A 22,267-nucleotide genomic window follows, 5' to 3' on the forward strand; every position below is an offset into this window, starting at 1 on the left:
ATATGTCAAGTGCTTAATGCGCCTCACACAAACACAGGCACACCTGCATGTGTGTGTGTGTGGGTGAGTTTTTAGTGCGCCTTTTTGTTATACAATATAAAATCCTTAATAACATTTTCTTTACAATTGTGCGAAAGAGCGAGCAAAACCGAGAAAAATACGATGTGGAGGGGAGTGTAGGGTGAGATTTGCACTACGCAAAACACACACACAAATCTTTTTACAGGGCTCCTTTCTCCCTGTCTCCTGTTTTTTCTCCTCTGAATCCTTCAGCACTTGAGTCGCCATCGTCACTCGCTCGTAAACATTTTACGCTTTGCCGAGCAATTCCTTCTCTTTTCAATTTTTCCTTCCGCTTTTTCCCCAAAATTTTCTTCTTATTTTTTTTTTTGTTTGGTTTTGTTCTTTTGGTATATTTTTCTTTTTTCTTCTTACTTATTTTTCTGTTTGTTCAGTCAGTTTGCTGTATTTGTTTTTGGCAGCTCGAAGCTCCTGGATTTTTGGATCCTGAATCCTGGATTCTATATATCCTGCTGGCCCTCTGTGACCTCATCACCCAGCATCGTCAGGTGGTCTACGGCTTAAAAGGGGTTGCTTCTCACACACAAATTCATGGGGCTGAAAAGCCAAATTCCTGTGGCCAAAGTAGCAGACGAAGATGGGCGATGGAAGCTGAACGCCTAACCGCATTTCTATAACTGGAACCAGGATGCTGCTAACATCGTTATGGTTACGCCGCATGTTCGGGATTAGCCCTCAAAATGGGATTTTGACCCAGATGCGGACTTTCTGTTTGAATTGCTATTGCTAGTGCATTGCAATTGATACCCACCCAAGACAATAAATCAACGTTATTAAAAGGGCACTGAAAAGTGCATTTGACTAGTTATTGTTAGTATTCATTAGGTCAAGTGCGTGTAAACATCTAATCAGATTAGTCTTCATCATTCTTAAAATGCATTATTTGCCACATATACCATTAAGGCAGACCTTTCTGATTTGATAAACAATAGGATACATTATAGACATTTCTATTATTGATATTTATACCAGATATTTTATAGTGAAGCTTTACAAAAAATATGAATGTATATTTCAACAGATAAATGCGTTATATTTACATAAATGAATATTTATGCCTGCAACTTTAAATCCCCAGTCGAATTTATTGATAGCCTGACCCTTTAATGTTCGTTTTTTTCAGCCAAATAAATCAAACTAAATGTTCGCTATGTCACCACAGTTTCCAGAATCTGGAATCCCTTGTCATTGTTCAACGTCATTAGGCGATAAATTGACCTTCAAGCATGGCTGATGGATTTTGGATTTCGGACTGGGATTTGGGTGGTCGGTGGGGTGTGGGGTGTGGCAAGCAAGTCGTGTAGGCGTTGATTGCTAACCGCATGACACGGGGCAACTTGCCCAAGTGCCAAGGAAAGGGAAAAGTGGGCGGTAGGTAATTGGAGTAGGTGCCAAAAAGGGGCCGGAGTGAGTAGGTGCTGTTGAAGTAGGTGAAGCGAGAGATAAGCGAACGAAGCTAAGCAAAGTTTTGATCGTGAGCCACAAGCTGTGGATAGATGTGTGGCACGAAGGCAATCTGCTTTCAAAGTAGCATTGCAAGCAACGAGTAACCACAGCTACACAGTGCGGATAAATGGGGTTTACAAAATATTAGTGTATATTTCGATCTAATCAATTTCGGAATTCCCATAAATAAACTTCGAAAGACAACGTTTCTTTTTCTAAAGCATACTTTTAGAAAAGTATAATAAGGATAATTTATCTAGGAAGTTTATTGATATTTTTGATAATAACTTTTAAAAATGATCTGAAATTTGTAGAGAAACTTTAAAAGACAGATTTATTTTTAAGAGTTTTCAAGCTTTAGAGCCCCCAGGATAAGTTTTCTCAAATCAAACTGGCTATATACAAAATCGTATTTTTATTTTTCTCAAGCTCAGCCACATTCACGTCCTGAACGTTATTGGTGTCGCCTTCGTCGTCGTCGGCTTCATGTCTCGTACAACACGCAATGTGTAATAGTTATTTGATAATCTACCTGTTATTGACCTCATTTTTATAAGAGTGTGTGTGTGTGTGTGTGTCTGTGAGTGGCTTAAGTGTGTGTTTGAGAGTCTGATATTTGTGTGCGTGAGTGTGTAGGCGAGCTAGATGGCAAACACACAAGCACACGAGTGTGAAACGACATGATATTGGCGTGTAAATTATGTTTTGCTTGTATGTTATTCCTCCTATTTCCCCCGTACCCATCATTTTCCACCATTTTCCGACCCCTATTTTACCACCCAAGTTGCAGTTGAATGTAAAAATCTAGAGAAGCATTTTCTCGAGGAAATTGACATTTTTCTTGTTCGCCCAAGGTTGAGACACTCGAAAGAATTGGAACAGAAATGGGGCGGCTCAATTGATGGTAAATACCTAAGATTTGTCTTAGATGGATAATAGTTATAAATCGTTGACTTTGAGTCTTTGTTAGACAAATCATATTTCACTTAAATATTAAAAACTATTTTTATAGCCCGTTCTTTCAATTTGATTTAAATAAATATCAACAATTTCCGTTTTTCCACACTTTTGACTAATGTTGAAAAGGAGCTTTCTATTGTCATTCAAATATTGTATATGGGAATATTTTCAAATAGTCCATACCGATTCTGCAATATATTGCAAAGTTTTTTGGCAACTACATAAACCATTTGTTACACTTCTTTCTACTCGTATTGTATTTTACAATTCGCAAATTTGAATGAAAACGTGTTTTCCAACACTTAGGAATAACAATTCCATAATTTATAAGGCAGACAAACACATAACATGACCTGAAATTGCTAGGATAAAAATCCAACAAAAAACCTTAAAAAAAAATAAAAACATTAGTTAAGGCTTGCGTGACACATTGTAAGCTCTATATAGGTGCACATAAACACATGTATAAATATATGTATATATAAATTTACATGGCAGTGTGTGCGAACTGAAGGAATGTACTTGTGTGGGTGGTGGCTTTTGTTCTGAACTACGCTCAATTGCTACAATTACTGCAACAATGCTGCCCGTGAGCCCATTTACAGAATTTCGAGGTGTCTATGTGTGTGTTTGTGTGTCGGAGAGTGTCTGTGAACAATAGCTCCACACACCCCCATACACACATGTAGCCTTACACACACTCAAAGTCGCATTCAATGTGTGCGTGTTCAATGGCAAACACAATGCTCGAAAGGAGGGCAAAGTTCCAGCGCAAATTGCATGCGATGAGAATGTGCAACAGCCGTGTCCGTCCACGCCCCCCGCCCCTTTTTTTTCACCTTACCACCACCGACCGCCCACTCCTGTTTCCTTAAAAACTGTTCGCTACAAATGACTAATTTCACTTTTTCCTGTCCTCCCTTCGCCGTGTTAGTGTGAGTGTGTGTGCCAGATTGTTACCATTTATTTTTTTTTTGTTTTTTGCTCTTGTTGCGAATTCCATTTCTTTACACTTTCTCCACCTCTTGAAACCTGCCTGTATTGTTTAACACGTTGCCACTCGAAATTCTTTCTCACTGATTGCTTGAGCTGCAGCCGTTAAGAAATAAAAAAAAAATATAAGCGAAAATATATAATATTAAAATATAAAAAGAGAAGAAAGAAAATTAATACTGGCTTCTTAAAATATTAAAGCATTATTTTTGCAACTAATAATAAAAGCCCATAATTATTTTTCTTTTTCGAAAATATTTTGCCCCAAAACGGTGCAATTTTTAAGCTTTTTTAAGCCCTCAAAAGCATCAAAGTACTCGGTTATGTTTTTCATTTTTAATTTCCAGTTTATTTTACCTTTGCATACTTAGTTATCGTCTGTGCCCTGTACAATCATTTGTCCGATGATAAAATTGCCCCCCAAAAGTACAAACCACCCCAATAAAGCCATGTCAAGGTCTCAAACCAAATTAGAGTTGCCAGTGTTGGTAAATGCAACTGACTTTGTAATTCATTCCAAAGGACTTACCTGAAAAGAGAAGAGAGAAAATAGAATGGCAAACATTAGTTTTATGCACAGTTTTGTGAAGACTTAAAGTATTTGCTTTGCGCATATAAGTAGATTATAAGAGAAATGTTTGCAGGTAATTATAACTTACATTTTAATGTTGTTGTATAATGTTTAATATGTAATAAGTTACTGTTAAAACGAGAACACCTACATTTTACCAAGCATGTTCGTTAAGAATTATTCCAGCAACAATAATTACATTGAAAGTTAAAAACCGTTGCCGACTTTTTGCAACATTTACAACTTTCATGCGAAACGCAGGCAATCTGATAAGTAACAGTTTTCGATTAAGGCTCAGCTTCAGCTCAGAACTACTTTCCTTTGGAAACCACTCATCTATCTTGTTCACTAATCTTTTTAACTGGCCCCAAGGCAGCAAAATTTTAAATATTTTACCATCGAATTTCCGTTCCAGATTTCTCTATCTATCTCTGTTCCACTCTCATTGCACATAATGCAGTTAAAGAAAAACGAGAAGAAAGAATATAGATTAAATTGGAAACTTTGGCCACCACCTAATCCAGAGCGAAATCCCTACAAATTGTTGGTTCAAAGCTGCAACAGCTGAAAAAACTCTCCCTCTCTCTGGTGGTAACAAAAAAAAAATGTAAAAAATTTAACGAAAAAATATTCCTCCGTTTTTCCTCGGTCTGCGTTCTGTCCCTGTCTTCGTTTCCTGCATTGCTTTAGATTTTTCATAAAGTTTGTGCATTTTGTATGTATGCAAGCCAGCGAGCAGGCGATCCAAACGGGACTACCCCATTTCAAACCCATTCCGCAACACACTTTTGCACCCCCTTTTGCACCCAATTTTCAACCCCTTCTCAAACCCCTTCCGCACTTCCTTCCGCAGTAAGGTTTGGGAAGCACTGTACGCATAGCTAACTAACCACAAAGGGCAAATAGAACTTCCTCTCTGGCCCACAAAACCGGGGAAAGGGGGCTAAGGGGTGGGCTCACATTTGAGTGCAAATCAAAGTTTTGTTTTTGACCAAGCTCAGGAGCCGATGCCTCTTCAAGTTCCTTTCGACCGAGCTGCATGCCATAACTTTTGTCATATGCATGGTTGAATGCGAAGTGACGGGTGCACTTGGAAAATAAAAGTATTACTTTTGTCAAATGTTTTTTGGAAACAATGGAATCTAGTTGATTTAGTAATTTCAAACCTTTATTTGAGCTTATAATTCGCAAGTAGTTATTTGGGCAACTGTAATATGATTTGTACAATTTCGGAAGATAGTGGTTCTTAAAAGTCTTACATCAGTTGGTATTTACCTAATATATTACAGATGAACTTTACTTATAATTCCCAATTATTCTTCAAAACTTATTTTGTCCCTTTAATAATATTTAAAAGTAACCTGTAAATATAAGACTATCTATTACTGAAGTAGGTAACAAGTATACTCGTATCTTATTATACTTAGACAAACATTTTTTTTTTAAATATTTTCTTCGAGTGCATAGAACGATCTGCAGTTAGTTTACAACATCCGTTTCTAGCATGGCTGCGGCTGTTATTGCCCCAGCGCCTCTGGCAATCACATCATTCCCATGGATCTCCCCCATCCCCCCAACCAGGTCCTTCCCTTAGCCCCCCTTGAATTTCGGAATGTTCAATATAACCACGCTGTACAAGCAATTGCCATGCTGCAGGGCATCAAATGAGTTGGCAAGATGGTGGAAAGTTGGAAATGGGAATGGGAATGGGAATGGGCGTGGGCTTTGGTTCTGTTCGGTTTAGTTTGGTTCGGGTGCCAGCATGGATTGCTCTGCTCGCTGAATGAATTGAGTCGCCTGTATGCAAACATATTTTCAATTACAGAGCTACAACTTTTTTGGTTCACTTCTCGTTGCATAACAATAAACACACACACACACACACGCACAGAAAAGTTGGACAACAAAGTTAACCTCAGAGCTTCATGAAGACTAACTCAATTAGCCAAACTCTCACGTAAATGTGGATTCGTAAAAGGGATTATACATACATTGGTCGGCTTGGTGGGAATTGTGGATTGTTTCCAGCGAAAAAGTTATCGATGGTTATTCTAAAACATTATGTAATGACCAGTGCGTTAGCTTATAAACTTTTGCTTGTGGGTTTCAGAAAGTTAAAATTAAATATACGTTGGGCTGAAATAGGCGCTGTTTAAAGTATCATTGGGCCAACTCTATGTTTATTAATATTTTGCGTTTTTTTTTAAGGCGTCAAAAAGTTATTACAAACATTAACAATACATAAAATCATCATAAGTTTTATAATAAAAATAACTTTGTAATGATTAAATTTCACTTTTTACTGCTGTCTTTAATAAAAATTATTATTTTTGAGTAATTAACGCAAAACAATGATTTTAACAAAGTTTTTTTTTCTACGTAACGGCTTCTGTGTTACATTTTTCGCCAAAAAGGTTTCAAATCCTTATGCTACAAAGCTACATTCGAATCAATAGAGGAATTAATTAATTTTAATTATTGCAAACTTTCGGAAAATATATGGTTAAAAATTCAATAATTAGTCATAAAATGCATTTTTCATATTCGATCGGGAATGGGCACTAGATCGCAAACTGCACAAAACAGTTACTATTAATAGTCTATTTTGGACAAATAAGAACGAAAAAGCTGGTATAACCCAATTCAGTAATACAAAACCATAAATTGCCCATAAATTTAATGGTATCATCCCACACAAACTTTTAAGATCAGCTCAAAGGACAGAAATCCGAGCCAAATACTCGCAAATAAAAGGATTTGGATAACAAGTATGCGAAAGGCTTCAGTGAACCCAAAACCGACCAAAATAAAATTCTGGTCAAAACAATAAACTTTACACCATCACCTGAGCGATGATGCGAGATGTGCAGAGGCCAGAGGTCAAAATTTAAATTCTTAATGAAATTTTATGGCCTGCAGAAGAAGGTTTGAGCGGTTGCCCAGTTGGATGACATGGGAAGAAACACAGCCAGGAGAACAAGCTTCGGAAAGCAATTTATTATTTAAAAACTAGACCGGACAAGGACATCAAAGTGCTTGTGCAACACTGAGTTGGGAACAACAAGGCAAAAACAAGATGGAGTTCTGGTAAATATATACCAAGGAGTGAGTTGCTGCCTAATGACTTCTGGTCCTCATCCCCCTGTTACTCATAAATATAAAAACTATGGCAACTGCCATGGAATATTTAAGGACCTTAACACGACACACACACACACACACAATACGTACCATATGCAAGGGATTCCACCTTTGTGCGACACTTTAAATATTTTAGCAACAGGTTATGTAACTCTCCACAGCTGGAAGCACCTCCTTTTTTTGATTTTGTCGTTCATCCCCTCAAACTTTTGGCAAACTTTAAGCGACTTGAAAACCTTTTTTTTTGTTCGTAGATTGAAGGCATTTTAAATAATTTATGAATGAATAAATAATCCATAATCCAGCAAGCCTCAAATCAAGCCAAACTTTTGGACCCCAACTTGAAGACCCCCAAAGACATGGAGAAAAAAATGAAGAAACTGCTACGCGGATACGCGGGTTGTGTAAGAGGACAATAAGAAAGGTAGAGACAATTGATGGCGGAAAATTTCAATTGGATTACATTCCATGAGGTTTAAAAAAACAAAGCAGAGAAAAGTTTATGAACAAAAGAAACAGAAGCTTTAACAATTAATTAGAATCTCTACGGAAAATCCAGAGAAATAAATTTAACTTTTTTTCCATCCATCCATGTATATAAAATATATATTCTATGTAGGCTTTAATTATTAAACCAGTACAAGTACAAACGTTCAGCATTATTCAAATCTTAAAGCATCACATAACCTTAGAGTGTGTATTTTGCATGACTTTGGGCTTCCATTTATAACACTCTTATGTTATTAATGAGAAGCTTAGGAAATGTCTTTTGTGAAAAATATGCCGAAAACTTCTGAATTTTGTGCAATTGCTTAAGTGGATTTAGCCCATGCAACCACCCCCAATTGCATCCGAATCCCCAATTCACTCCCGCAGACACACCCATAAAATAAAACTGTGGACTTGCCCATCACGTAGTCTGTTTTATGAGAGGCAACAAAATAAAAAAAATATATCCAAAAAAAGGAAAATAGAATAGAATGGGAGACGGTAAGGGGAAAGGAGGGGAGGGGCAGTAAGGGCAGGGCAGGGTGTCGAAACTATGGCATAAAATTTCCAATTTGCTGTCTCGACTTTTCGGCCGAGGAAACTTTTCAAAACAGTTGCCATCTTTTCATTTTATTTTTTTTTTTGCCAGAGACAGAAGTCTCTGCACCTATTGGATTGTGAGTGTGTGTGTGTGTGTGTGTGTGTATTTCCTTTTTTTTTTTTTGGGAGGTTGAAGTGGCAGTGAAGCTTATGATTCAGCGAACCTTTGGGCCCTCTTAACCCACGACTGCCCGTGGATATTGAATTTTGAACAGCGTCTCTTTCTTTCTTTTTTTTTTTTCCTAGACGCTGGCTAATTTAGCGCAAATAAAAATGTTGCACAGCCCCAGGAATAGTGAGTTTCTGCTTGGGGGGGGGAAATGGAAAATTCTGGGGTCGGCTGTTTTCGCTTCATTTTGAATTCATGCGCTGCCTTGGCTTGGCAAATAACTTTGGACTTTGGCAGGCCGCCGCACTTTCCGACACCCCCTCTAAGCATCCCGCGTTGGGCTATAAATCTGACACAATAGGGTATCAAAGGTATGTTTAAATTACTATTTAACGGAATAAAGAATTTGTTAAATATTTATACCAAAATAAAAAACAGAAAGTTGTTTGCCACAAATCATTTTCATGATATTTGTGTTCCAATATTTTGCATGCTATTTGCTATAACACATGCAGAGCTCTTAAACATTTTTACAATTTAATATTTTCGACTGTTCTTCTGAATCATTTTAATTTCTGTAGAATGTTTTAAAATTTTTCCTTTGAGGTTTATAGTTATTATTTTAAAATGAACCATACAAATAGATGCCCTGAATAAATTTTGGCTTTAGCACATTGACTTTTTTTTCTTTAGCATGGCTCTTTTTGGGTGCTCTCAATTCATTTCACTTCTTTGTTCATTTATTTCCTGTTCCAGGATAGCCTCAAAGTCCTTGCCCACTGCAACCACAACTCGACTCAAATAAACTTTGTTTTTCTCGCCTTTTCCGGCTCACTTTTTTGTATTTCTACTTCACTATTTTTTTTTACTTTTGTTGTGGGTGTGTTGCACCTTTGTGTATGGACGGGGGTAAAAATGACTCAGAGGGGGGGTTTCACAATAAGTTTTTCGGCCACATTGAAAACAAGTGGGTTTCGTCTGGTTCTGTGGCTTCAACTTGGTCCTCCGGAGTCCAAAGTCCAGAGTCCAGAGTCCAAAGTCCGGACTTTCCAACGGTTTGATGGCCTTCTGTTTCGCCGGACGCCCTCGGGCCTGGTTAGTCCACTGTAATTGAAAGACGCTGGCTGTGGCAGCACAGCAGAGCCAGTGTTCCTCGTCCGTGTCGTCCTTTCCTTTCGTACTGGTCCTGCAGTCGTCCTGCCGTTACTCCCCCTTGTTGCTTGGTAATTAAAACTTTTGCCCGGTTGGAGGCCAGTTGGATGCTGTTGTTTCCAGCAATACGTCAGTTAGTCAATCGTCACCTTCTACTCATACCTACACCCAACAAAAAATAATCAAACAAATTTTAAAAAAACATAATTGGCAGCCAAAATGGCTACACTATTCTTGTATTTGATTTCTTTTAATGTGAAATTTAAATAAATATAGTCTATAAGCTCATAAACTTTATATTTTCTGGGGAATATAAGGCTTATATAATTGTTTACAAAAAATGTAGAAACTAGAAAATATTAAAAGTCAAATGAAAACACTTCTTTTTTTTCATTTCATTTCATTTCATTTTTATTTTTTCGTGTTTTGTTAAGTCTTTTTGTGTTTCCAACAAAATTCCAGAACTTGTTTTTTTTAATGTATAAATTTTCTTTAAAAAATGTTGAATTCGTAAGAAAGATTTTTAAAATACATTAATAGTAAGACCCTCTATTTACCAATAGAATTTTCAAAACTCTTTTTCTGAGTGTAATAGGAACATTTGAAATTAGTTAAAGTTTTCAAAGTTTGCTACCTCTCTTTCTTTCTCTAACTCTATTATTCTTTCTCTCTTTCTATTTCGCAAGAAAAGTTTAATTAGAGGGCGTGGTGCAAAAATTAATTAAGGCGAGACCGTAGCTGCTCATTATCAATTCAAGGAGTTTGGAGAAGTTGGAAGGGACGATGGAGGCAAATAAAGATTGCCTCAGTCATTCCATTCAATCACATATACACACACAGACGTACAAACACACACACACACACACACGAAGAGCACGTGGCTTCATCTATCAATCCATCAATCTATCATTTTGGGCATCGTTCATCAATGTCATTTCGTGTCTTTGTTTTGCTTTTGCTTTTGCTCCTCTGTCTGCTCCGCCTCCTTCGTCTCCTTTTGCTGTCCTTTGCCTGTTTTGTTACGCTTTTGTTTAGCTCATAGGAGGATTACGACAAAGAGAAGATTGAGTAGGGGGAGGAGGATGAGGTGGAGAAGGAGGAGGTGGATGGATGGCCGGAAAAGGTAAGTAAATCAAAGCCAAACACGGGACGTATGATTTATTTTTGGGCCAGTTCTAAATCTGCTCCTTTGCATACCAAACTTACGCAAAGAATTTAGCATGGAAAATTGCTAGGATTAACTACCGTTTAATAAGGGGTTAAGCATAAAAAAAAAAACGAACTACGTCAATTGGTAGAAATATACTGTATATACAAATTAATTAAATTTTTTATAAGATTCGAATTATTCTTCAATTAAAATGCTACGAAAAGATTGCGTCTTATTATTATCAATATAAAGGTAATTTGTTATAACCGAAATTTCAGTGAATTAACATTGTGTTGTTTTAACTTTAATTAAACATTGTTAATTACAATTTTCTCACTTAGTGGTGAATATTAAAAGCCAACAAAAGAGTTAACCGTTGCGTTAATTCAATTAAAAAAATTATTTTTACCAACTTTTGATTTGCTGAAAGCGTGCATTCATGTGGGAAAAACTAAGTAAATTTTATTAAATAGTTTGTGCTTATTTAGGGTTTGAGTTCGCCTCGTAGAAATTTTAGTCTTGACCAAAAAAATTACAATTTTATTTTGTTTGGTTGGCGTTGCATTTTATGCAGATGCCAAAATATTTTCAGAGCATACTTATGCGGGCAGCGGGCAGCCGCCCAACTAAGCCAAAAAAAGCTCTCCATTTTCGTGGTTCTTTTCTCTATTTTTCACTGGTCTTTTTCCAAATTTCTTTCGCTATTTTTATCTTATTTTTGCCATTTTTGCCTTGTTTTTTTTTTCTTGGCCGCATTGCAACAAATATTTGGCAGAAATGTGGCAAAAATGTAAGCGAAATGCGTTTAAACTTGGAGGCTCCCACTTTTTCAAGTTGGGAGGGAATGTTACTTATCTAACCCCTCAAAACCACCCTTATATCCTTGCTTATTTGCCCCCCTTACTCCTTCAATTCCTTCCAGCAATGATATCTTACTTGGCACTACGGTGCCATGGAACCCCCGAAAAACATTCCCAACGACAAGTCATGGTCGCTCCACGGCACGAACACAAATTGCATAATATGAAACAAAATTAAGTTTAATAATTAATTTAAGTTTATATATATATTTATATTATCACTACAAATTTAGCATATATAATTTAACACTATTTTAAAAGCGTGCGTTCCAAAAATAAATATGCCAAATTGAGCCAAAGATGCAATATCTTTTAAAATAATTGTATCATCTCAACAAAGAAATATAATTTTAAAGCACTAAAGCCAATTGTAATATTAGAAGGACTTCTGAATTACAATTTACCAAAAAATGTAAAAGACATTTTTAAAAAATCAAAGTTGTTTAATAATATAGCATTCGAATTGGTCTTACATTTTGTTCAGTGTTTTTTCCCCTCTTTTTCCACCTCTCTTGCTGCAGAAAGTTCTGTCTATTTTCAACTTCCTTTTTTATTTCCGTAATCATTTATATGCAAATCGCTTGCCTGGCATCCTAACACTCGCACATACACACACTTAAACTTGCCACGCCCACTTTACAGCCGAAAAAGGCGAAGGGCGAAATGAGGGGGTGGAGAACCTTCAGCCCACTTGACTTGTCTTGCCTTCGATTTGCCATCAAAAATGTATCCTCGCTCAAGTTTTCCCCACTCATTTCATTGTTTCGGTTTGTTTTCTTTTTTTGCTCCTTTTTTTGTACCTATGTATATATGGGATCTATTTTTTTAGTATGTTATATTTGGAAAGGGAGCAAGGCTAAGCCAATCGTTGAGCTTTCTTTTTTGGCATTTCCTTTTTTTTTCTCAATAATTTTGTGCATATTCCACGGCGTGTGTATGACGGAGAACTAACTTTCCCTCGCCCTCTGTCAAGTTATCCTGGGAAAATGGAGGTGGCAGCAGCTCATTAAAATTGCACAACACTTTGATTTGCATAAGCTGAAAAAAAAAAATAAAAATAAAAAGAGCAGCGGAAAAAGGGAAAGTTTTCTCAGCCTTCCTCCTGCTGTATTTCTCAACCCCCAGAGCCCCACAAAGTCATTATCATTTGCCTGCGATGTTGGCATTATGAGATTGAAATATCGCAGCCAACTCGTGTGACCCATTCAATGTCGCTTATCCGCCGCCAAAAAAAAGGGGGAAATTGAAGCTTGGGAGAATTGAAGCAAGGAAAAATTCTGAAGGCTGGGAAAATTGTCATAGTGGGCAGAAAACCTGATTGCATCCATTGAGCTGTAATAGTATGGCGATTTCCTGGGCTCCGAATACTAATACGAATTCTTATTAAAGTGAAAGGTAATTTTGGTTTGCATTTGTGACTAAAACGTTGCGGTTTCCAAAACAAAAAAAAAATTATTTTTGAGCATTATTTCGGTCTTAAATCGCTATTAAAAAAAATATATCGGGGAAAAAAAATCTTCGATTAATTACTTAAAAATATATTTAAGCATGCAACTCATGTTAAAATCTCGAGTAATGTGGGTTTTGAGACTTTTAATGAGTTTTCTTCTCTCGAAGTGTTCTTAGCATGAAAAAAAAAATTAAACTTATTTATTTATGTAAAATTTATTTCTTTTCCAACTCAAAAAAAAAAAATGCAATAATAATTCTGGTATTGTTTTATACAGAAGTAAAAGAAAACAATGTGTAAAAAACCATAAACCAAAATAAACAGTAACCCGAGATTTTAAATTTGCCTCGGATGTAATTTGATGATGCTCTCGAATTTTTTCTATCATTTCCGGATGTATCCGCCTTGAGGAAAATTCGCTTGGCTCAGCATACACACATACACATATTCGAAAGAAAAGTATTTATGTTTTTTTCCTTTGCTTCTTTGTAACTGGAAGCCAAGAGCCCCTAAAACATATTTGATAATTGAATTTGTAATACATTTTGCTGTGCTTTGAGGTCAATGTGGGTGGGGGGATGGATGCCTTTTGTGTTTTTCTTGGTTGTTAGGGATAATTTTCTCGCAGAGAAGAAAATCCCACACACTCTCACACACCCACACACACACACACACGGAAAAGCAGAGAAAATCTGGGAAAGCAGGGGAAAGTCAAGTGACGCTTTGAATTAGCTTTCATTGTATTTTATTTGACAACAGAAAATAATGTTAAATAAATACGGACATTGTTTTTCTGCTTGCTTACATGACTTGTGGGCAGAGCGAAAGAGACAAGCATACCAAGTGTGTGCGAGAGAGAGAGAGGGAAGATGTCACACAAATTTCATTTGATTTATTTGCCAGTTTTCTTTTCAATCCACGCCCACTTCACCCCCCACTTTTCGTTTCACTTGCCATCCCATTTAACAATTTTTTGTTAAATCAAATCAAATCCGTAAGCCCCGCAACTGCTGCAAAACTTACAGTGCCATTCGCAACTGTAAATTCGTTTCAAGTCCCAACAATTTGTATTCTATTCATTTATTAAAATCGTGTTCGTTAGGCAATTAAGTTTATTGTCAAGCTCAATTCGTGGCCGGCAACAGATTTATTATTTAGTTTTTTACTGTAGTTTTTTCCGTTTGTACAGTGAAAAAATATACAACTTAAGGGTATTTTTTTTCTTTTCCTAATACTTTTGACTTAAATACAAATAAAATTGAATAAAAATTAAAATAAAAAGTAAAAGTGTCTAAGGAACAAAATAAAATGTAAAAAAAAAAATTTAGTTTTATGAAGTTTAATAAATATGTATTGTAATATTGTTTTATAAATTATGTATTATATATTTATAAATTATATAAAGTCAAATAATTCTGTATTGATTTGAAATCACGAATTAAGGTTACATAAATGGTAGGAATTGTATTTCACTTTATACTTTTATACTTTATACTATTTGGAGTCAACTTTCTGCTCTCACATGCTTTCATAGTGTAAATACATTATTCTTTCCTCTGAGAATATCTCTGGGTTCTTTGTGCGCTTAATAAGATTTCCATATGCTATCGCTTTAATTGTTATATCTCTCTTTACAGCTTTTCTTCTTTGCTTCGGTGTTTGGCTATCTTTAAATTTGGCTATATCTCTGGTGGCTAAGCTCATTATAATTAAGCAATCAATGCGAGAAGAGGCGACACAACAACGGAAATGCCAAAGCCAAAGTCAAAGTCCCCGGGAGATCTTTCTACCAGAAATCTGCACTCCATTCATCTAAAGCCCATTCCCATTGCCATTTAATTTTTTTTTTTTTTTTTTTTTTTTGCCTTGCTGTGTGTGAAAAAGTTACTTGGGCAACGCTGATTTATTTACTGAAAACAAAAGAAAAACCAAACAACAAAAGAAAAAGATGCGGCGGCCGAGTAATAATAATGCGTAATAATGAATAGGAGAGTGGTTTGTGAGGGGCGAAAAAGGAGGAGGAAAACACAGATTCCCGGAGGGACAAAAGGCAAAACGGAAGTGACCGGCAAGAGGAAGAGAAATAAGTCGGAGGCAAGGCAAAACTTCTCAGGTAATTATGGTCTAAAAGCGCAATATTTTTTTTTCCCCCTCCCCAACTTTTTTTTCCGGGAGGTTTTTTCCTGCAGATCTTGCGTATATTTTAGTATATATATTTAAGTACTTTTACCGTTTGTTTATTGACACACGCACAAGTTGGCCGCTGTTTCTACTTAATGTAATTAGAGTAAATTGCTTTTTAAGTGCGCCAAAGCAGAAAAAGCAAGGAACAAATCATATAGAGCAAATAAACAGCGCCCACAAAGTTGAGCAGCGAACGAGAAGAAAGATATGGATGAAAGATGGAGGACGGACATCAGCACATCCTTGGGGAAAGTTCCCTCATCACAAAAGTTGCATTGTGGGTCAAAGTTGCGTAAGAGTTCAGTCACGGATTTGTCATTTTCCCCCATTATGAATAAGAGCTTTGTATAAAATGCCCATCTATAAAAATCATATGAGCATAAACAAAAAAACTGTGACATTTATTAAGGACATAAATCTGTCTCAGATGCCTATGAATAAAATGTCTCTTTAGGTCAAATATTGCAATACAATTTTTTTTTTAAGTCCAATAAACACGAATTGATTTAATATATTGAACAATAAACACTTAAGTAAAATTTTATTCCAGGATTCAAAAAGAGAATTAAATTAAATAAATGAAAATATAAAAAAATTTATTTATTTATTTATATATTTAAACATTCTCATTAAATTTAAATCATTAATGCTTGATATATTAAGCCCAATATATGAACATTTAGACTAATGAGATCTGTAATAACCATACATACTCAATACTCATACCGCAAACTCAATGTTGACCTCCGATCGCCACAAAAACAAACACAAGCCACAATACTATTTTAATTCATCAATTAGATCAATTATCAAGCCAGACACATACAAATAGTAAACACAACAACAACAGATCGAGAGGCAGGATGGACCGCCCCCGAAATGAGGGCGTGTCGAACATGATTACCAGAGCAGCAACTACTTAGGCACATAATTGGCAAACTCTATACAGCAACGAGTGCGGCAAACAGGCAACAATGGCCAACACATGCACCACTTAAAACTAGTTTGTCGAAAGGGAGTTGGCTGAAAAGGGGAAGACTGCTCCGCCAACTATGCAACAATTTGCCTCAAAGTTTGCAACAGTTCAGCGGACATCTTCAACAGACTTTGGCGGGTAATTAATAATTAATGATACTATTGCCTAAATACGAGCAAAGTAGGCACTGACAAACCAAACTATTTATTACAGAAACTTTTTTTTAGATTACAAAAAAGGACATATGCTACACAAATAAAAAAAAAGAATCAATTACAGAAATAATTTTATTATTTTTTAATAGGACAACTATGTTGAATATTAAGCAATAAGAAATTTATATGTTAAAAGAACACTCGCCACCAAGTTCGCTTGCAAGAAACTTTCAAGAATATGACGGTTGCTTTTAATTTGTTGAATTATACTTTTAATGTATGTATATTTTTCCCACATATTAAGAAGTGCATTTAACACTTTATTTTTCCTATGTATACTTTTTTTTTTCCTTTTTTCTTGTTTTTGCGCCGTCGAGCAGCTGCTGTTGCTGTCAGCTTTAACACCGCCTCTCCGTTTTCACACCACCGCCTGGTTGGTTTCTCAACTCCCTGTGCACCACCACCCACCACCCCCCTTTGGCAGTCAAGGCTCATGTAATTTGTTTTAGTTCTGTGTCCAACTCGAAAGTTTGTAATTAACATTGTTGGCGGGCAGAGCAAGGCCCGCCGCACTGATGGTGAACTTTCTGTGAAACAAACATTTTCGTTGCAACTTTTAAGCAGCAGTCACACTTACGCACAAAAGCTGGCCAAAATAATTTAATACAATTAATAATAATTAAGTAAGCAAACGAGATGAAACTTAAATTTGCAGCTATTTAAAATGTGGTGTTTCTTTACTTTTGTAAGCGATGTTAACTAAATACAACACTTTTTACACGTGCCAAAGGCTGCGTAAACACAGAAAAATAAATGGAAAAAAATAGTGGGAGTGGCTAACCATTAGAGTTAAAGCCACAACAATGGACAGGCGTTGAGGCAACTAACTGGCTAACGGACAAAGGATCTGATCCAGCCGTAAATGAGCAGGGGACCAGCAGGGGTTAACTTTAACACACCCACTTTGGTAAATAGTTTTCAAAGGGCGATGGCAACTAAATTGCAGCTCTCTAAGCAATTAAATTCAAGTCTTTGCAATGAAAGTGTTGAAGAGTTGTTTCTTTAGATTATCAACAGACAAAACACAAAAGAAGTCAGTTAAATACAATATTTAAAGCTTGTGTTATTTAAACTTTAAAGGTAAAAACAAATGGTCCAACAACCACTTTAATATATTTAAAATACAATTGTCTTCTATTTAAATTGTTTATTGAAAGTTAAGACTTACTTACTTGGTGGATCGATCACCGATAAATTAGGAAGTTTTAGTTGTATTCTAAGCAAACGTTAAATAATTGTATTTAATCTCTTTTTTTGGTCACTCATTCGGTGTATCGTTATTCATATCGCATCACGCACTCATCGCTGTCTGATATTGAAATTGTTTATTTATTTTGCCAGTCCTTTTCTGTTGGTCGACCGGCGCAAGCATTTGCAACCACAAACATGGCGACAATGTTGGGTCAACGGAGAGGGCCAGACCCGCGAGTTGAAAGCTGATGACCAACTGGACAGATAAACACACAGGCGGGAGAATGGTAGGATGGTTGGATGGTTGGATGGTCGGGACATGGCCAACAAACAATGAACCTGACAGCACACCTTTCCTTTGTCCATGTCCATGTCGCTGGTCCTGGTCTCTCCTGCTTTTACTCCTGCTTTTGCTCCTGCTTTTACTCCTGCTTTAGCTCCTGCTCCTGCCAATTCGATGTTGCTGTTGCGTCTGACAAACGGATGTGCACATCCAGCGGATATATTGATTGTCAAAGAATGTACATAAGCTCGAGAGTATGTGTGTGTTACTGCTAGCTTTTAATCATACACCAAAAAAAATTATATATTGAGTTGATGCATTCTGATTTTGAAGTTGATTTTTTGTGTAATAAAAAAATTATTCTACCTTCCTGAATTTTTTGTTGAAATACTTTATTATTTAAAACGCGATGAAATGGAATTTTTAATCAACGAATTAAAATAATCACCTAATTATTTGAAAGAGTAATATGAAGTACTCTTTTATAATGTTAAACTTATTTAAGAAAAAAAACAAAATCCAATTTTTAAACTTAAAATTGTAAGGTCTTATATATTTATCAATATATAACGTTTTAACTATTGCAAAACACATACAAAATAAAAGATATATGTGATATGTTCCTAATATTTCATTTTAAATGTACTTCTTATATTTTTTTACAGTGAAGTTGCATTTTGACCACCAGAACACGAACACACGGCGGGTTGCCATAGAACGACTTTCTGCCGGGTTTATTTTGATATTATTAGAGCGCATGGATAGCTCAAATTCGGTTGACTTCAACTGTGACACTGCAGGGAAGCTGGAAAAGTCAGTTGACGATTTTTTGCGGGGCTATATATCTAGTGAAAGCTTGAGTAGGATAAACTAAACCAGGTAAAAATATTTGAAGATTTATACATATATAACATTACAATTACAATCCGTAATTCTAAATTAATTTTAGCAGATAACAACAAAATGGTAAAAAATAAAAAAAAAAAATAAAAAAGAAACTTTACCATGTGTTTGAAAAATGTTAAACTTTTTCCAAAAGCCTTTTCAACTTGACCATAAATTAAATTTCATTAGTTACTCATTTGTTTCGGGTAGTTAACCCTTTACCATCCCTGACAAATTGTTGCGAATTTAAAGCATATTTTCTGAACTGTACTCCAATTGTTGCCGCTCCCATTTATCTATCCTAATCCCCGACTAAGCTCGGGATCCAGTGAATTAATTTATATACTTTGTGCCATACGGAGCGCACTCACATTTGATTTTGCTTCGCAACAAATTAGTTATGTTTTTTGCGCCACCGAAATCCCTTTTGGGAGAATCCTCTGCTCCGCCTGATCCCTTGACCCCGCCCCCCCTACCCCCTCACAATCCTTTCTATGGGCCATAATAAAATTTACAATGTTATCCCAAAAGTGTTGTCGAGTTTTTGTCATTTCATTTCATTTCATTTTCAGTTTTTCAGTTTATATTTTCTTCCCCTTTATATATATTTTTTTGTTTTCTGTTTGTGTCCAGCTGGCGATGGCGGGCAGCCCACAACTATGTGGGCGGACAATGTCCTTGCGGCATGTCCTGGAAACCAGTAAAACCAAAAAAAAAAAGATGGAGAACGAAGGATACAAGGGCGTGCGACGCTGTCCCCTGGCTTGTCATAATTCGCATATTAATGTTGTTCATTAAAGTTATATAAATTATGAATCACATTACACGACCATATGAGGCAAAATCCTTTGAAAAAGGGAGGAAAGGGCAAAAGGATATTCAACCGGGTGGTCGACACATGAATCTATTTTAATTTTCAGGGGAATGACTTAATAACTCTTATCGAACATGTTGTGGGTCGGGACAAAAATAATGCATAATTTGCTAATTTATATTGGGATTTTTCAACTGTTATTCTGTATTTAAAAGTAAGAATGCTCAACAAGTATATCTTTGAAACTTGCTACAAATAATAATAATACAATTTTAAAACATTAATAGTAGTTGTATTCATTTTTAGATATGTATATTCTTTTTGTTTTTACTTTATCGATAATTTGTTTAAAGTTTGTTTTTCCTTTTTATTAAAAGTTTTTTTGTTTAACTTAAACAAATTTAAGGGAAGTTAAATTTTATTGTTTGGCATTGTTAACATTGTTAACCAATTATTTTGATGTACATTTTTTTCATATATTTCCTTTACACATTTTTTCACACATAATTCGCTAATGGAATTTTTATTTAATTTACTTTTGCCACAGTACTTTTAAACTGTTGTAATGCAATCCCATTTTTTTTCTGTTACCCCGTGCAAACATATTGATTGGCCTCCAACCGCTTTTTCACCCGCAAAAAGCTAAAAAAAAAAAGGGGATGGCAAAGAAATGTTAACGTTTTCCTCTGCCATTTTTTTCTTTAAGGGAGCAGCGAAGATGTGAAATATATGTCATTCACTTATGCATGCAACATTCTGCACTTGATGGCGAAGGAAAAACAGGGGGAAATCAGGGAGCGGCGTCGGAAAAGCTGACCCTCACCCCACTGATTTGATGATTGATTCGATTTGCCTTGCTGCTGAGAGATGGCAACAAAATGAAAATATCCGCAGTGCAGTGAAAGAAGAAAATGGAAAAAAAAGAATGAAACATAAAGAGATAGGGAAAAGGCAAAAAATATACAGAAGAAAATAAAAAGAACAAGAATAGACAAAATTATAAGAACTAAAATATAGTTTGAAAATAATAAATAAATACAGTTTTGTAAGAGGAATTATTATTAAATAAAATTTTAATAAAAAAAAAAAATATAAAAACCAAATGTCTAAAAAAGAAAATGCAAACGAAAGTACATTTGTACATTTGCGGAAAAATCTAGATAGACACAGAAAAGATCTTATGAAATATTTATAAAAATTCTGTTTTTCTTTTATTTATTTATTTTTTTTTTTTTGAGTTGTCGGCTCGTGTCATCGTTAAGTCCTGACAACGCAATTCTGGCTAAACGCAAATGGCCAAAATCCACCGAGTCACGGCTCCCCTGTGGGTTCTATCCCCCCTGCCCATTCTTCCATCCCGCCACTGAAACCTCATGCACCAATTTTCCCAAAGCTCAGCTAAAGAAAAAAAAAAAAAAAAAGAAAAAAGAATCTGTTCAACTCAATTGGCAAGATTTTCGCTTTTATTTGCACTCAACCGCTGGCTCGGTTCGCATTTATGTTTGCATTTTATTTGAAAAGCCATCAAGAGACGGGCAAGAGAAGAGAAAATCGCCATTAGACGCAGGACATGCTGTGTTATATACACATATATACATAGATATATATACATATATGTGTCCTTGGACCGCTCTGCAGTGCAGTCATTGGAAAGTATTATACAATCAATTAAGTGCCTCAGGATTTCCATTTACCTCGACCAATTGACATCTAATGTGTGATATTTAACTTAAAGCAAAGTCAAGCAGTTATTTGCTCAAATTTACTGAGAAGAATTAAGTCCAAGTAAATAGTTGAAAATTGAGTTGAGAACACTTCAAGGAAATTAAGTTAAGCGAAAGGGTGAATCGAGAACACAATCAATTTTACTAACATAACATCAAACAATTTCCCTCATTTTTCCCCATAATTTTCAGCTTTCTTCGGCAATAATTAAATCAATGGAAGCCAACACGCTTTAATGGTTTTCAATCCCATGCCGTCAATTACATAATCGCAAGCGATTCCTTTTCGCACACAGAAGCGCAAGGATTCCTGAAAGTGTCCTGCGGAAGTTCCTTCGAAGAGGAGTTGTGGGGGTCCCTTGAATAAAATAAAAAAAAAACCGGAATAAGAGGACCAAGAGGGATGGAACGGAAAACGTTATTGTATCCTTTTGCTGTCTCGGTTTCGGTTTCGGTTACGGTTAAGGTTACACGGATCCCCTCTCGAGAACCTTTGCGAAAATTGGCGGGTGGGCGAAAAGGAATCGCTGACAGGCAGATTAACGCACAAAGCGAACGGAAAGATTGGTCCACAAAGAGCTGTTGACCCCGTCAGGCATTCGAATTGCAGATACAATTTTGGATAAAATATAAAATACAATTGCAATAAATCACATTCATTTTAGCTTGAATGCAAAACACATAAATAAAACATACTACATATTGCAATACCATACAAAGAATTATATCGGGAAATCAATATTATAAGAGATCATGATGACTTTGTTATAGCCATCTTTTCTACACCCAAATAAAAATAATTTTAAAACGAGTAAGTCCAGGAGACTTATTAATATACCTAATGTAAGATTAAAATAACAATAGATCATTATAAAAGGTTGAAATCTAGAATTGAAATGACAAAATCTAAATAATTGCAATATTTTGTTGATAAAAACTACTTAAATGCAACCGTTTAAGAGTAAACCACATAAATTTCAACACATCCGGTTG

At 35.8% G+C, this 22,267-nt stretch overlaps 1 protein-coding gene across 6 annotated transcripts in view; it reads right to left on the reverse strand.

Annotated features, from left to right (window-relative positions):
* Positions 1-22,267, reverse strand: part of LOC108147618 (neurobeachin) — a 186,064-nt gene that overhangs the window by 150,180 nt on the left and 13,617 nt on the right. The gene's annotated exons all lie outside the window — the stretch shown is intronic.

Source organism: Drosophila elegans, unplaced genomic scaffold (genome assembly GCF_018152505.1).
Source record: "Drosophila elegans isolate 14027-0461.03 unplaced genomic scaffold, ASM1815250v1 contig_149, whole genome shotgun sequence".
In the NCBI taxonomy this organism is placed as follows: Eukaryota; Metazoa; Arthropoda; class Insecta; order Diptera; family Drosophilidae; genus Drosophila; species Drosophila elegans.